This window comes from Aotus nancymaae, unplaced genomic scaffold (genome assembly GCF_030222135.1).
Source record: "Aotus nancymaae isolate 86718 unplaced genomic scaffold, 86718_ANA_hifiasm-v0.15.2.pri h1tg000062l, whole genome shotgun sequence".
NCBI lineage: Eukaryota > Metazoa > Chordata > Mammalia > Primates > Aotidae > Aotus > Aotus nancymaae.
Genome location: NW_026988476.1, coordinates 17,100,991 through 17,117,570, shown reverse-complemented (window position 1 = coordinate 17,117,570; position 16,580 = coordinate 17,100,991). Strand labels below are relative to the sequence as shown.

The 16,580-nt window shown below is 37.8% G+C and overlaps 1 protein-coding gene across 4 annotated transcripts in view; it reads left to right on the top strand.

Moving 5' to 3' along the window:
• MDGA2 (MAM domain containing glycosylphosphatidylinositol anchor 2) overlaps positions 1-16,580 on the top strand; it is an 868,798-nt gene that overhangs the window by 694,085 nt on the left and 158,133 nt on the right. The window lies entirely within an intron of this gene.

Sequence of the window (16,580 nt, the reverse complement as noted above, 5' to 3'; positions counted from 1 at the left end):
TGATTGCCCCATGGTTGAACTTAGTTTTCAGGTCACCTGATATGGTCGGACCAAAACCATCCTCCCTAAAACACATGATTGGTCCTTCTGGCATGTTGGGTATGGCCAGTTCCCAACCTAAGCAAAGATACTTGTATCAAGTATAACATAGATACCTCCCAGAAAGTGAATACAAAGGCAATACCTTTCTTTGGGCAAGACAACATTTTATACTACATAGTTTTTTAAAGCAAAAAAAGATTAAATAAAAAGATAGACAGTATGGACCTTAGTATATAAGAACAACATAGGGGCCAGGTGCGTTGGCTCACGCCTGTAATCCCAACACGTTGGGAGGCTGAGGTGGGTGGATCGGTTGAGACCAGGAGTTTGAGACACCCTGGCCAAACCTGGCTCTACTGAAAATACAAAAATTAACTGAGCACGGTGGCATGCACCTGTAATCCCAGACACTGGGCAGGCTGATGCAGGAGAATTGCCTGAACCATGGAGGCAGAGGTTGCAGTGAACTGAGATTGCGCCACTGCACTCCAGCCTGGGCCACGGCGCAATACTCTGTCTCAAAAAAATAAAAAATAAAAATCGTAAGAAAAAAGTGACAAATTGTGTCAGATGTATGATAAATATTATTTCTCATCAGTGGTGTGAATGTTCAGGATTTAGAAATAGTTATTAATTATGAAGTATTGAGAACCAAACTATATTTGAAAACCAATCTAGGAAGTAAATAAACTTCCTGGAAGTAAAATGTTGATAGAGAAGGTAAATTGTTTCCAGGTGTTTTCAAGCAATCCCTATTCAATTATGAATAACTGGGATAAAATCTGCTTAATAAAAAATGCTATTTTATTAAAAGCATGCCTCAAATCATAATGCTAGAATACTAAAATATATTAATTTATTTCTAATAATCTGTTAACATATTTTTTCATCAGAGGTTATTAGTATATGAGAAGAAATTTTTAAGGATAACTATTTACAATGAATAAAAAGCCAAGTAAAGCTCAAGATTGAATAAGTTATAGTTATTGGGGATAGAAGTACACAATTTCAGTACTTTAGGTTGAAAATGTTTTCACATCACTCATTTCTGCTTGTCAATCTTAAATGATATGTAAGTGATCAGTTTTAGTCAAGGCATATTGCTATGCTATTAATCGACTTCATGCATGGCTCAGGAATCATTGGGACAGACATGGATGCTATTTTTGCTCACAATTCCTTCTGTAGCACTGAGCTCAAAATTTAATTTCCTACATATCAAAGTGAAATAATTTACATAGCTATGCTCATTTTATAGTATCTTTTGGCAAAGTACAAATAAGTATATGCTTCCTGGAGAACTCTGGTCTCTGTCAAATTACTATGAAAAAAACCAACAAATGATCTGAGTGATATGATAGAATCTTCTATTCTTGAATGGAAAACATTATACAAATAAAAGTCACTAAACTGTACTATTCTAATGCATAATAAATTTAAGCATAAATGATTTCTACCAATTGCTATAGTATATAAATTACTAGTAAATTGTTCTGAAGCATTTCATTGCAACAAATATGGAGCTGTGATAATTGTCCCCTCATGGGAAGAAGAAAACTGTGACGTTTAAAAATTTTATTCAAAACTTTTATCACTTAAATGGGAAATAGTCCTGAACTTCTTCTGGTAACATTGGTAGATTTTAATCTACATTTTATTTTTTCCTTTGAATACAAATACAGATTTAATTTTACTGTGGACATTTTAACAGTGTTGGCCACCTCCAAATTTAAAATTCCAAATTACATTTGCTATAGACTATTATCAAACTTTCTTTTGTTTATGTTCACATTGTGGATGGATTTTAATTGAGAATTTCTTAGGCATTTTCAGTGGAAGCAGTTTGATTGTCGTGTTGTATACCTCAACTGTTAAAAGTACCTGCTAGTTTTGATCTTTTGACAGAAAGTATATTATTAGGACCAGCTTTTCTTAGTAAATCATGAAATTATGAGTTGGAAGCAATTATTCTCCTCCTGTTGAGATCATATAACTATACAATTTTTTGAGTCCATGACAAAATGCTAACCTATAAACAAGTCTCTTGTTGTATTTCAACCTTTGGATGGGATCCAAAGAGTCTTATCCTGAATTCTATGTTATTACAGATAGTGATCTAGCCAAGTTCCAGCCAAGTGATCTAGCTAGTGTATTGAATGAACAAAAATATTTAAACATTTACTTTTAATTTTAGGAGTTTATTATAAAACACAGTTGTGTTAACTATTTTGTTTCTCTTGCAAACATTAAGGAAAATGACCAACTTAGTTTCAAGGCATGAAGAAACTTCATATTTTTCCCATAAAAACATTCAAGTCTGAGTAGAGAAAAACTGAGTAACTATTGCTTTACATTTGGAAATGTTCTCACAGACAGCATTAACTTTTTCCATAAAAAGTATTGTTTTCATATGTATCATTTAGTGGATAAAAAATTTCCAAATAATTTTAATGTCCAAGCCATAGATGACTAAACTTTGCTGCTTTGACTCTTAGGACACAAATGAAAAAAAGATAGTATTAGGGACTATTAAGGCATATTATCAAGTGACAGCTGGTATTGCTTTTTTTTTTTTTTTGAGACAGAGTCTTGCTCTGTCACCAGGCACCAGGCTGTAGTGCAGTGGCGCGATCTCGGCCCACTGCAATCTCCACCTCCCAAGTTCAAGCAATTCTCCTGCCTCAGCCTCCTGAGTAGCTGGGAATGCAGGCGCCCACCACCATGCCCAGCTAATTTTTATATTTTTAGTAGAGACGGGGTTTCACTATGTTAGCCAGGATGGTCTCGATCTCTTGACCTTGTGATCCGCCCACCTCGGCCTCCCAAAGTGCTGGGTTTACAGGCGTGAGCCACCACGCCTGGCCTGGTATTGCTTTTCAATAAGTGTTCTCACTGATAAATAGAATGGACAAGTCAGTACTTAAAAATAGAAGTTGTTTTCTAAGTCTCAAGATGAGCATATTTCTTTCTTTCTGAAAACTATAAGATCTTCTTTACATTCTATAAAAGATTTAAATAATCCTCAGGAAATGACCTTTCTAAAGCAGAGGATGTCTTCCCTCTTATTATTCTGTATCTTGATGCTCCTGTCAAACTACGTGACATTTCCACAGAACTTTAAATAGAAATATGAAAGGACAGAACAGGAAGTACATTCATAATAATAAAAAATGTCTGGCTATATGACCCCAATAAGACAAGTTAAATGTATTACCGCTATTTATTTCATATTGAAGGACCAGATGGTAGTCAGAAAAAAATCATTGAGGATAAAGCCTAATTCAGAGTGATGCTTGCACTATAAGCCCATAATTCTTTAAAGAAGCAATCAACACAATCTCTTGCTCCTGTACTTTCTAGCTCTGTCGCGTGTGTGTGTGCGCGCGTGTGTGTGTGTGTGTGGTGTGTGTGTTTGATTCCATATATGATTATTCAGTAACTAGAATCTTGATGTTTGTAACTTTTTGTACTTAATCAGATTAGTAAGCATATTACTATAACCAACAAAGTGAAGTTCGACATATCCAAGCAAAATTTGTATTTATTATTATCCAGATGTAGGAGCCTTACTATAAGTTATTTTAATCTTTGATCTTGCTTTTTTATAAATTACACAATGTTTCAAAAACTCCTATTTTCTAATGTATAACTAGACATTAGCAGAACCTCAAAAATAAAAGGAGATAAAAGAAGTGGTTAACTTTTTTTTTGAAAAATGCATAACAAATTTCAACATTTTTCTTTACATGTTTCTTGTGTCTATTTGCAATACTTCTCAGAACTTTTTTTTGTTAAAGAATATCATGGATTTTCAAGAGGAGAATAAAAACTGTAGCAGCATTTTCAAACAAATTTTATTATGAAGGTTTTGGTTTTCATGAAATGTTCATGATTTATACCTAGTAATTTAAGAAATATTAAATGAGTACTTGAATAACTATAAAAACAAAGCTTAACAAATCCTACTCTCACAGTAAACTATAGTGTCTCTTATGACTAATATTCCATCAAAACTTTATAATAACTGAGAAGGGAGTAAGGGACTATAATTAAGTGCTTTGCATGTGCTCTCTCATTTAATTTTCAAGACAAACCTAGGACTTAAGCCCTGTTATCCTCATTTTACAAATATGGAAAGTGAAACCTAAGGGAAATTAAGTTAACACATTTCAAGGTCACATGTCTAACAAGTGATAAAGTCTGGATTTGAACCTGTGAACTCTTAGGAACACTATAATATATAGAAGACTATTGTTTGGTAACAGTCGGTCCCATGAAAGACAACAGCAAATATTTTGTCATGTGCGTAAAAATTGGAGCTGTTATTTTAATTTCATAATATGGACAAATAGAATGCTGGGATACTAGTAGCAGAAATTTCAGTTCAACTAAATGGGCTATTGAAGTGCTAGCCTCCTCTATTGTTCCTTCAAATTCTGAGAATTCTTTTGGATTTTATGAAATATTCATGATTTACTTGGTGGTCCCTGCCAGCTGTCTCTTCTGCCATCTGCTGTTGTCCTGCCTTGATAGCTAATTATGTAGAATATATATAAGTGCCTGTATATAGTTCTATCTGAAAAAAAAACAAAAAATGCAATCTATGTGGAAGTTATTTTAGAAGTAGAAACAATCCATTATCTCATATTACCTATGTATTTTATTTTCCCATTGGCAAGTTACTCAGTTGTTTACTGGATCTTTTTGAGTCGCAACTGCCAACAGAAGATTCAAGTTGATGTAATATTTAGTCTTTCCTATGACAGCACTAGCATTATGTGATTCTAGCCATGAAGAAAAAGATGGATTAGTCACCTACCGTCGCCTGCCACGGTGAAAAATCATGAGCTTTCCACTCTGTGTTTAAATGCACCCTGAGTTCATTCTCTGATAAGAAATCATGTTCCCCAAGGCAAGTCTGTCTTTTTTATTGTCTTCACAAGGGTACTTTTTTTTTTCCCAGTGCAGCTATCCTTTTCTGATATGTGTGGGGAGAGTTCCATTTTCCCTCCACTATACGGCAAGTATTCCTAGCCCGTATAGATGGAACAAGCCACTAGGAGCTACTAGTGGAATTGGGAAAAACTACATAGACACAGAAAGTGGAAGTTTGAAATGGCATTAGAACTCAGAGTTGTGTGGACAGATACAAAGAAAAGTGATAACTGAGCAGAGAATTATAGGTGCATGTAATGAGTAATTTTCTATTCATGTTAGGTACTAAAATCTGTGACTGGGTTTGTTTATGTAAGTATAAATGAAAAGAGATTAGTACACATTTGAGCTTATGCCATGTATATGCTTTCTTTAAAATGAAGGATGTAGTTTTCTCTAGCAGTCCAGAAACTGTACCTGACACATAGGTTTTTATAATCCTTCCCTCTAATCTGAGAACACATAGGATTCTGTTGTGCACAGGACTATTTTCCAAGTGTTATAGTGGAGAAACAGTTGAAAATTACCCTTCTAAAAGAATATATTCTGAAATATGTCTCATTCCTACTCGTAGAATCATTATAGAACATGAATTTCAATTGTACCTGAGAAGAGATAGATAAATGGCATCTCCCTAAGATTCCTTAAAGCTCTACTCCATCCACCCCTCTTTCCAGCTCACAAAGGGCATCATCAGTGATGCATATGACAGTGGCACTTATTTATTCTCTTCATTAATATTTGGTTTTCTGCGAGTCCTTCTGCCACTCGTTAGCTTCTTCCTGACCATAATACCCCTACCCCAGTGTCAAACTGCTACACTAAATCTTGAAAGCTGAAACACAGCTGTCAGCATGCACCACATCAGCAGCTTCCTCTCAGCCAACATGGCAGAATCTAATCTTTGCTTCCCTGGTGTTTCAGTTTTTATTAAGTTGCTTATGTTCATATTAAACTTCATGGCAATGGCTGTCTCAGTCGTCGAATCAAAATTATGCTACTCTTAACTTGATTTTTTTCCAACAACCCTTCTTGTTTCTGTGCATTCTATAAGGTAAATATAAATTCTCTAACTCTGCTTCTTTTTATTTTTATTTATTTATTTATTTATTTATTTTTGAGACGGAGTTTCGCTCCTTACCCAGGCTGGAGTGCAATGGCGTGATCTCGGCTCACCGCAACCTCTGCCTCCTGGGTTCAGGCAATTCTCCTGCCTCAGCCTCCTAAGTAGCTGGGATTACAGGCATGTGCCACCATGCCCAGCTAATTTTTTGTATTAGTAGAGACGGGGTTTCACCATGTTGACCAGGATGGTCTCGATCTCTTGACCTCGTGATCCACCCGCCTCGACCTCCCAAAGTGCTGGGATTACAGGCTTGACCACCGCGCCCGGCCTATTTATTTATTTTCTTTATTGCATTTTAGGTTTTGGGGTACATGTGAAAAACATGCAAGGTTGTTGCATAGGTGCATACGTGGCAGTGTGATTTGCTGCCTTCCTCCCCTTCACCTATATCTGGCATTTCTCCCCATGCTATCCCTCCCCAACCCCCCGCTGTCCCCTCCACTCCCCCCAACAGACCCCAGTGTATAGTGCTCCCCTCCCTGTGTCCATGTGTTCTCATTGTTCAACACCCTCCTATGAGTGAGAACATGCAGTGTTTGATTTTGTGTTCTTGTGTCAGTTTGCTGAGAATGATGGTTTCCAGGTTCATCCATGTCCCTACAAAGGACGCAAACTCATCGTTTTGGATGGCTGCATAATATTCCATGGTGTATATGTGCCACATTTTTCCTGTCCAGTCTATCATCAATGGGCATTTGGGTTGGTTCCAGGTCTTTGCTATTGTAAACTGTGCTGCAATGAACATTCGTGTGCATGTGTCCTTATAGTAGAACGATTTATAATCCTTTGGATATATGCCCAGTAATGTGATTGCTGGGTCAAATGGAATTTCTATTTCTAGGTCCTTGAGGAATCACCACACTGTCTTCCACAGTGGTTGAACTAATTTACACGCCCACCAACAGTGTAAAAGTGTTCCTATTTCTCCACATCCTCTCCAGCATCTGTTGTCTCCAGATTTTTTAATGATTGCCATTCTAACTGGCGTGAGATGGTATCTCAATGTAGTTTTGATTTGCATTTCTCTAATGACCAGTGATGATGAGCATTTTTTCATATGTTTGTTGGCCTCATGTATGTCTTCTTTTGTAAAGTATCTGTTCATATCCTTTGCCCATTTTTGAATGGGCTTGTTTGTTTTTTTCTTGTAAATCTGTTTAAGCTCATTGTAAATTCTGGATATCTTGTTTGTTTTTTTCTTGTAAATCTGTTTTAGCTCATTGTAAATTCTGGATATCAGCCCTTTGTCAGACAGGTAGGCTGCAAAATTTTTTTCCCATTCTGTTGGTTGCCGATTCACTCTATTGACTGTTTCTTTTGCCGTGCAGAAGCTGTGGAGTTTGATTAGGTCCCATTTGTCTATTTTGGCTTTTGTTGCCAATGCTTTTGGTGTTTTGGTCATAAAGTCCTTGCCTATGCCTATGTCCTGAATGGTTTTCCCTAGCTTTCCTTCTAGTGTTTTTATGGTGTTAGGTCTTATGTTTAAGTATTTAATCCATCTGGAGTCAATTTTAGTGTAAGGTGTCAGGAAGGGGTCAAGTTTCTGCTTTCTGCATATGGCTAGCCAGTTTTCCCAACACCACTTATTGAACAGGGAATCCTTTCCCCATTGCTTGTTTTTATCAGGTTTGTCAAAGATCGAGTGGTTGTAGATATGTTGTGTCACCTCCGACGCCTCTGTTCTGTTCCATTTGTCTATATCTCTGTTTTGGTACCAGTACCATGCTGTTTTGATTACTGTAGCCTTGTAGTAGAGTTTGATGTCTGGTAGTGTGATGCCTCCCACTTTGTTCTTTTTGCTTAGAATTGACTTGGCTATGCGGGCTCTCTTTTGGTTCCATATGAAGTTTAAGGTGGTTTTTTCCAGTTCTGTGAAGAAGGTCATTGGTAGTTTGATGGGGATAGCATTGAATCTGTAAATTACTTTGGGCAGTATGGCCATTTTCACAATATTGATTCTTCCTAACCATGAACATGGAATGTTTCTCCATCTGTTTGTGTCCTCTCTTATTTCATTGAGCAGTGGTTTGTAGTTCTCCTTGAAGAGGTCCTTTACGTTCCTTGTTAGTTGTATTCTTAGGTATTTTATTCTCTTTGTAGCAATTGTGAATGGCAGTTCGTTCTTAATTTGGTTCTCTTTAAGTCTGTTATTGGTGTATAGGAATGCTTGTGATTTTTGCACATTGATTTTGTATCATGAGACTTTGCTGAAGTTGCTTATCAGTTTCAGGAGATTTTGGGCTGAGATGATGAGATCTTCTAGATATACAATCATGTCGTCTGCAAATAGAGACAATTTGACTTCCTCCTTTCCTAATTGAATACCCTTTATTTCTTTTTCTTGTCTGATTGCTCTGGCTAGAACTTCCAGTACTATATTGAATAGGAGTGGTGAGAGAGGGCATACATATCTAGTGCCCGATTTCAAAGGGAATGCTTCCAGTTTTTGCCCATTCAGTATGATATTGGCTGTCAGTTTGTCATAAATAGCTTTTATTATTTTGAGATACATCCCGTCGATACCTAGTTTATTGAGAGTTTTTAGCATAAAGGGCTGCTGAATTTTGTCGAAGGCCTTCTCTGCATCAATTGAGATAATCATGTGGTTTTGTCTTTGGTTCTGTTTATGTGGTGAATTACATTTATAGACTTGCGTATATTGAACCAGCCTTGCATCCCCGGGATGAATCCTACTTGATCATGGTGGATAAGCTTTTTGATGTGCTGTTGCAATCGGCTTGCCAGTATTTTATTGAAGATTTTTGCATCTATGTTCATCATGGATATTGGCCTGTAGTTTTCTTTTCTTGTTGTGTCTCTGCCAGGTTTTGGTATGAGGATGATGTTGGTCTCATAAAATGATTTGGGAAGGATTCCCTCTTTTTGGATTATTTGGAATAGTTTCAGTAGGAATGGTACCAGTTCCTCTTTGTATGTCTGGTAGAATTCGGCTGTGAACCCATCTGGACCTGGGCTTTTTTTGGGTGGTAGGCTCTTAATTGCTGCCTCGACTTCAGACCTTGTTATTGGTCTATTCAGGGTTTCGACTTCTTCCTGGTTTAGGCTTGGGAGGAGGCAACTGTCCAGGAATTTATCCATTTCTTTCAGGTTTTCTAGTTTATGTGCATAGAGTTGTTTGTAATAATCTCTGATGATGGTTTGAATTTCTGTGGAATCTGTGGTGATATCCCCTTTATTGTTTTTTATTGCATCTATTTGGTTATTCTCTCTTTTCTTTTTTATTAATCTGGATAGTGGTCTGTCTATTTTGTTGATCTTTTCAAAAAACCAGCTCCTGGATTTATTGATTTTTTGTAGGGTTTTTCGTGTCTCTATCTCCTTCAATTCTGCTTTGATCTTAGTTATTTCTTGTCTTCTGCTAGGTTTTGAGTTTTTTTGATCTTGCTCCTCTAGCTCTTTCAATTTTGATGATAGGGTGTCAATTTTAGATCTCTCCTTTCTTCTCATGTGGGCACTTATTGCTATATATTTTCCTCTAGAGACTGCTTTAAATGTGTCCCAGAGATTCTGGTATGTGGTGTCTTCATTCTCGTTGGTTTCGAAGAACATCTTTATTTCTGCCTTCATTTCATTGTTTATCCAGTCAACATTCAGGAGAAAGTTGTTCATTTTCCATGAGGCTGTGCGGTTCTTGGTTGGATTCTGAATTCTGAGTTCTAACTTGATTGCACTGTGGTCTGAGAGACTGTTTGTTATGGTTTCCGTTCTTTTGCATTTGCTGAGGAGTGATTTACTTCCAATTATGTGGTCAATTTTAGAGTAGGTGTGATGTGGTGCTGAGAAGAATGTATATTCTGTGGATTTGGGGCGGAGAGTTCTGTATATGTCTATTAGGTTTGCTTGGTCCAGGTCTGAGTTCAAATCCTGAATATCCTTGTTAATTTTCTGTCTCGTTGATCTGTCTAATATTGACAATGGTGTGTTGAAGTCTCCCACTATTATTGTGTGGGAGTCTAGGTCTCTTTGTAAGTCTTTAAGAACTTGCCTTATGTATCTGGGTGCTCCTGTATTAGGTGCATATATATTTAGGATCGTTAGCTCTTCTTGTTGCATTGATCCTTTTACCATTATGTAATGTCCTTCTTTGTCTCTTTTGAACTTTGTTGCTTTAAAGTCTATTTTATCAGAGATGAGAATTGCAACTCCTGCTTTTTTTTGCTCTCCATTTGCTTGGTAAATCTTCCTCCATCCCTTTATTTTGAGCCTTTGTGTATCCTTGCATGTGAGGTGGGTTTCCTGGATACAGCACTCTGATGGGTTTTGGCTTTTTATCCAATTTGCCAGTCTGTGTCTTTTGATTGGGGCATTTAGTCCGTTTACATTTAGGGTTAATATTGTTAAGTGTGAATTCGATCCTGTCATTTTGATGCTAGCTGGCTGTTTTGCCCATTGGTTGATGCAGATTCTTCACTGTGTTGATGCTCTTTACCATTTCGTGTGTTTTTGGAGTGGCTGGTACTGGTTGTTCTTTTCTATGTGTAGTGCCTCCTTCAGGAGCTCTTGTAAAGCTGGTCTGGTGGTGATGAAATCTCTGAGTACTTGCTTGTTCTCAAAGGATTTTATTTTTCCTTCACTTATGAAGCTTAGTTTGGCTGGATATGAAATTCTGGGTTGAAAGTTCTTTTCTTTAAGGATGTTGAATATTGGCCCCCACTCTCTTCTGGCATGTAGGGTTTCTGCTGAGAGATCTGCTGTGAGTCTGATGGGCTTCCCTTTATGGGTAACCCGACCTTTCTCTCTGGCTGCCCTTAGTATTTTCTCCTTCATTTCGACCCTGGTGAATCTGATGATTATGTGCCTTGGGGTTGCTCTTCTAGAGGAATATCTTTGTGGTGTTCTCTGTATTTCCTGGACTTGAATATTGGCCTGCCTTGCTAGGTTGGGGAAGTTTTCCTGGATAATATCCTGAAGAGTATTTTCCAACTTGGATGCATTCTCTTCGTCACATTCAGGTATACCTATCAAACGTAGATTAGGTCTTTTCACATAGTCCCATAATTCTTGTTGACTTTGTTCATTCCTTTTTGCCCTGTTTTCTCTAATCTTGCCTTCTCGTTTTATTTCATTGAGTTGATCTTCGACCTCTGATATCCTTTCTTCTGCTTGGTCAATTCAGCTGTTGAAACTTGTGCATGCTTCACGAAGTTCTCGTGTTGTGTTTTTCAGCTCCATCAATTCACTCATATTCCTCTCTAAGTTGTCCATTCTCGTTAGCATTTCGTCAAGTCTTTTTTCAAGGTTCTTGGTTTCTTTGCATTGGGTTAGAACATGTTCTTTTAGCTCACGGAAGTTTCTTATTATCCATTTTCTGAAAGCTGATTCTGTCATTTCATCACACTCATTCTCCATCCAGTCTTGTTCCCTTGCTGGTGAGGAGTTGCGCTCCCTTGTAGGAGGAGAGGTGTTCTGGTTTTGGGTGTTTTCATCCTTTTTGCGCTGGTTTCTTCCCATCTTTGTGGATTTATCCACCTTTCGACTTTGTAGTTGCTGTCTTTCTGATTTTGGTAATTTTAAGTCTGCAGCAGCTGAACTCATAAACCCCCTTTTCTTCCCCCCAGGTGTTCTGTCCCAGAGAGTTAGGGCTTTATGATTTCCTGCTGTCTTGCTATCATTTTCCCTGCCCACAAGGTGGCAGCCTAGTCACACTCAGCCTGCAGAGGCTTCGCTGAGCTGCTGTGGGCTCCGCCCAGCTTCCGTGTGAACTTCCCTGCAGTCCTGTTTATATGGGTGTAGTTAGAACTGCTTCCGCTATGTTGGCCCGCCCCTGTAGTGACGGAGTCTCTGTAGTGGTGGGTTACCTTGGTTACGGCAAATTGCCCTGGGAACTGCAGGGTGTTTCCCGGTGCGGGACGCCCCTCCCCCACTGAGCTGGACCGTCCCAGGTTCAGCCGTGCTTCCTGTGGCACCCTCTTTGCCCGGGAATCTCTTGGCTTGACTCCCTGCCTCAGCTCCCCTTGCTGGCCCAGAGGGGACCCAGTCTTGTTCACTCTGCACAAGGAGCCGCTGCCCTCTGCCCCAGGTGTTGGCCGAGCGGCCGCGCCAGTCCAACCAGTGGCGCTGGCAACCCGTGGAGCTCCTCCATCTGTGAATCTCCTGGTCCGTGGGCAGTAAAAATCTGCTGCCCTGTGAGCCACTGCGTCAGTCGAAGCAGCAGCTCTGAGATTCGTGGTGCACCCTTGTCCAGGAATCTCCTGGCTTGACTTCCTGCTTCAGCTCCCCTTGCTGGCTCAGAGGGGACTCAGTCTTTCTCACTCTGCTCAACGAGCTGCTGCCCCCCGCCCCAGGGCGTAGGCCGAGCAGCCTCACTGGTCATACCAGCGGAGCTGGCGACCCATGGGGCTCCTCCTCCTGTGAATCTCCTGGTCTGTGGGCAGTAAAAATCCGTCTGGAAATGCGGCGTCCACTCATCCTCTGTGCCTTCTCTCGGAGCTGCAATCCCGAGTTCCTCCTAATCAGCCATCTTGGATAGACCGCTCTGCTTCTTTTTATTTGACCCTAGTTTCCCATTTCCTTCTTCATAATTTATAGAATAATCAGCATGATTCTCCCATTATGAATCTGAGGGCACAATAATAAACCAGAGAGAGGAAAAAAATACAACCCTTCTCATACACTCATATGTGGCACTGCTAGCTAGGACTATCCTAAGAAGCCATGTTCTCCACTTGTATTACCATTTACTTTAATAGTATTTATTTCAATATTACTCATTGTTTATTTCACCATCACCATATATAGTCCCCTTACCTTACTAGATATAACAGTTTATTAGTAAGGAAGAGGTCCTCTTCTGAGGCCCGTAACAGTGTTATATTACTGTATTTTCAATTCACTTAATCCAGGTTAAATTGCTTGGCACATAGAAGCAACATAGTAGTTGCCTTTCACATAGTTGTAAGTTTCACTGTCATTTCTTGTTCTTCAAGATCAGGGAGGCATTGTTCTAACTTTTTGTTAGTCTTATGCATCCTTAGGAGTTTAATAAAACAAAAATGGTTAGATGCATGAGTGTTGCTCCTTAACATGATTTTCTGTTTCCATATGACCAAGGTAAATTCCTTCTCAGTTTTTCAGTGTGGTGAGTGACACGTGGCTGCATCTGACTTTGAGAACACTTGAAACACAGGCCTTCTACCCCCCTGTGTAAAGGAGAGAATATCTGTTAAGCTGCTCTATGATTTCTGATAAAGAGTAGCACTTGTGGATATTGAATAAATAGAGAATAACAACATTTTGCATATTAGACATTTTTGTGTCTAATTGGGAGGGCAAATCACAAAAATATTCTGTGACAGTGCTTCAGTAGTAATCAAGAGGACTCACTCACCACATGGACTAACAAATCAGTGATGAAAATCCCTGCCCTGTTTGCTTGACCAACCTTATCCCAAAGATTCACTGTAGTCATATTAGTGCTCATCATCTACTTGAGAGAACTATCATTTGAAAACAAGCTTTCTGTCAATCAATTTATTAAAATAAGTTGAGGTAAATGCACTTTCTATGTCAGGTGTCTTAGTGTCACTGTCATGAACTATTATTACTACAGATATGTAGAAACATACATACACACATGCATACCTACATGCCTCCCTACATAAAACGGGGACAGAGTTGTGAATGTTGCTGTAATGACATGAAACTGAGCCAGGACCACTATGAGTAAATGTGAAAAGTCACCTTCATGAGTTAGAAAGTCCCTCTCAGAATGGTCATGAAAATCAATAAGCATTCTTAACCAAGCTTTCTAAGTAATTTCTGATAGAAAATCAGACACACTTGAAAGGTTATGCTAAAAAGTGTAGAATAAGTCAGTTCAACTGACTTCAATAATTAAATCAGTCCAAGGCAATAAAATATAGCTTACTCTTGATGCTCTGGGACAAACGATTTGCCAATATGTTTTTAAGAAGACTAAGACAGCATGCTAAACATCTAGTTGTGGCTTTTGGGTAGATGATTTTTGTTGAAACTAATTTCCTTAAGATGTTTATCTTTTGGAAATTTCATCAATAGCCTGCTTGAGACTATCTGGAACCCAGCAAAGTTAATTATGAATTTAATCAGCCTGTAGATGAGAATCAGAAAGAAGATCTAACATCAATATTTGGGGGGAATATGGTTGGGATATTCTGGGATCAGGGTTGGCAGATGCTCATGTTGTCAGCCTTCAATATTGTTTTCCCATTTTATGTGGTTATTAGTGTTGAGCAAAGCACCTTGGTGCTTTATAATTAAAGGGAGTAGCTTTACCTCAGAAAGAATCCCTGAGGAAGCTTTGTTGGTATAAATAATAAAGCACAGATGTAGAGGTAGCTGATAAAACTTCTTGTACAAAGGGCTTCTGTGTCCATTTGTGCATAATTGAGCTCTGTGTGTGACACTGTTCTTGAATTGAGAACAATGGATATCTTTGTGCCATCTGTTATGTTGTGTCTGTGCCAAGTGCCAACAATACCAGCAAAAAACAGTGGTCTGTGAGCACTATAGTGTATTAGCTACTAGCATTCACTTGGAATTTGATATTTTAGCAAGATTCTTCAGGCTGTTAAGGCTAACAAACTACAATGACACTTTTTGTGTAGGCAAAGATAACACCCCTAATGTTTGCCTCTTGCTGAATCATATTCATGCAGCAACCTTTGAAATCCTAGAATGCTCAAAGTTTTGTGTCCTTTTCCTGGAAAAAATGACTCAGTCGTTACTAGCCAATGGTGACTATCAGTAAGGTGAATAAGAGCATTGTTAATGAAGTAGGATAAGTAGAAGAGATCTGTGATTCTTAACACTCTTTTCAGCTGATTAACCTGTTCATTGAAATTATGTACGTTCCATGAAGGTGTTCTTTGACTTTGCTTTGTGTTATTTTCATGATCAATATATGTTACCATCTCGAATGTGCAACTCACTGATGCTCAACTCTTTAACAGCTCCACAGTAAACCATTCAGGCAAAGGTTGGTTCACTTGTCAGGATAAGTGCCGTATTCTATTGCTTAATTTTGAGAGAAGATTTTTCTACTATTGTTTGGATTCTTTTTAAGTGTATAATAGCTGTTTGACAGCACAGTATTTTGGGTAGCAGTAACTCAGGTGAGAAATAAGTATGCCCTCATGAAACTGACTCTTCTCCCAAAAATTATTTGTTCTAATCATATTATAAATCATGATACCATATACCCATAAATATTAAAAGAAGGAAAGTGTTAGCAGGAGTTTAAACAGGATAAAGCAATTCAACATCCCATGGTACATAAAAAATTAAATGTATGATTATATAAAAATACATAATCCTCTAGAGTCGGTTCAGTTCTTTTCAACAGATTTCTACTGAGAAACACTTATACTTAAGTTCTTGCACTGGATTCCTTACATAAATCAAGCAAATTAGTAGTAGAAAACAAAATTGATACTACTAGTTTATTCCTTGTCAAGGTATTATTTTACATTTTTATTTTTTCTAGCCAATTTCACATGTTGTTTCAGTTAATCTTTATAAGAAATCATTGATAAAGACAGGAGAAATCTATATCTAATATTCACAAAATGCAAACTAGGAAATCAAATCACAGGGAAGGTCAGTAGGTTGGTTCCAGTAACTGAAGCTATCAGCTTGAGGAACTGAAAGAGACTTCTCTTTCCATGTCTGTAGCTCTACTCTTTTCTTTTCTTATTGCTGTATAACTATCTTCTGATGATTTAAGGGAGAATATGATTATGGAAAAAAATGTACACTACTGATATTTGAAGAACAATTACTAGTTAAAGGTATTTTAAGGGAAATTCAGCAAATGCCTACTTAGAAATTTCAGGATTAAGTACAATTCAGATTGACTGTTATTAGGTCTAAGCTTAAGTTTTGCCAGTGTTAGCAAAACTGGGTGCTAAGTATGAAAGGGCAAAATGGAAACTTAAGTATAATTTTTGCATTTTTCTTAACAGAAAATTAGAACATGGAAGTAATTGTTAATTCTTTTGCAAATTGGCAATTGCAACTAACTGTTAATCTATCAGTACTTTGATATGGTTGCCAGAACACATCTAGTTAAACAGTTAAGGACAGACTTTAGTACTATAAATCCACCATGTAAGATTATAACTGGTGAACTGATGGACAAGGTAAGTATTCTTGAAAAATTTAATGGGAACAGCTGAATACAAGAATCCATTGGAAACCACTATTATGATCTTGATATAATTATATTGATTTTCCAGTTAGAGATGTGTGAACAGAAAGCATCTATTTTCTCATTGGAAATATTATGGGTGCCTTGATTATATAAAATATAATCAAAAATAGAATTATATAAAATATTCAAAAATAATTGAAACACTCATATTTCCAATTAGAAAATACTTTCTGCTCACACACAAATAAAAATAAATGCTTCCATATTTGTATGACAAATTGGAACACTTTTACTAAACATTATTGAGAAAGACGAAGTAGCCCAGTT